We start from the raw sequence: 1024 nt of genomic DNA, 5'->3' as shown, positions 1-1024 counted from the left end.
TTTCGCGAAATGGCTAGGCTTTTGCAAAGTGCCGGATTCGCAGATTTGCGGTAACTAGACAGGGTGACAATTTGGAAAACTCTCCACCCCTCCATGTTATCTTAGTAAATAAACGAAGATATTTGAAAAAATCAAAATCGTTTCGGTAATGATCGGAGGGGAAATCACCAAGTGATCATAGTTGCAGACGCATCCCCTCCCAACCCCTGCGCTCACCACCAACTTTAAATCTTAAATTAGTGACCCCCCATGTGTGATACGTCGTTGGAAAGCTCTGAAAAATGCTTTCCAACATGACAAATAGCAATACATTTAGGTGTAATTGATCGTGCGACATCAAAAAATATATCTTGGAATAATCGTGTTTTAAACTTGAACCTCCAAAGCGACTCGACAGCAACTCATTTTGAATCGCAATTTATATTCTATTCTAAACTCTTGTCGAAACTTTTCAAATGTTGGTTTTGCAATATTTCGACAGTTCTTGATTATTCTCTGTTTGTTCGTCTATTTTTCGTCGGTTGCGTTTTAATAGACAGATTTCAAATGTATATATAGTTTTTATGTTTTTGCAAATTGCTGCACGATAATTTACTCACAGCTTAAATGTAATGTCTATTGGTATGGTTGGAAAGCATTTTTTTCAGAGCTTTCCAACGTACGTATCACACATGGGGGGTCACTATTTAAGATTTTTTAAAAGTTGGGGTGGCTGGTGCGCAGGGGTTGGGAGGGGGTGTCAGTCGACCAACTATGTCATTGTGATTCCCCCTCCGAATTACCGAAATCGGATTTTGATTTTTTAAAATATCTCCTTTATTTACTTAAGATAGGGGGGGTGGTAATGTTGTTCAAATCTGTCACCAGCTGTAATATAATTTCTTAAAACGCAGTCGTTGATTACTTTCTTGCAAATTTGTAACCAATCTGCAGGGGTCATGTAGCAAAAGGTGGCGTGAAGCGTTTAAAGATTGTGCAATTCTTTGTCCGGCATCCCTCCGTGTATGCGATCGTTTGGCCATAC

The sequence above is a fragment of the Photinus pyralis genome, unplaced genomic scaffold (assembly GCF_008802855.1).
Source record: "Photinus pyralis isolate 1611_PpyrPB1 unplaced genomic scaffold, Ppyr1.3 Ppyr1.4_LG6, whole genome shotgun sequence".
NCBI classification, from domain to species: domain Eukaryota; kingdom Metazoa; phylum Arthropoda; class Insecta; order Coleoptera; family Lampyridae; genus Photinus; species Photinus pyralis.
This window is presented reverse-complemented; position numbering follows the sequence as displayed.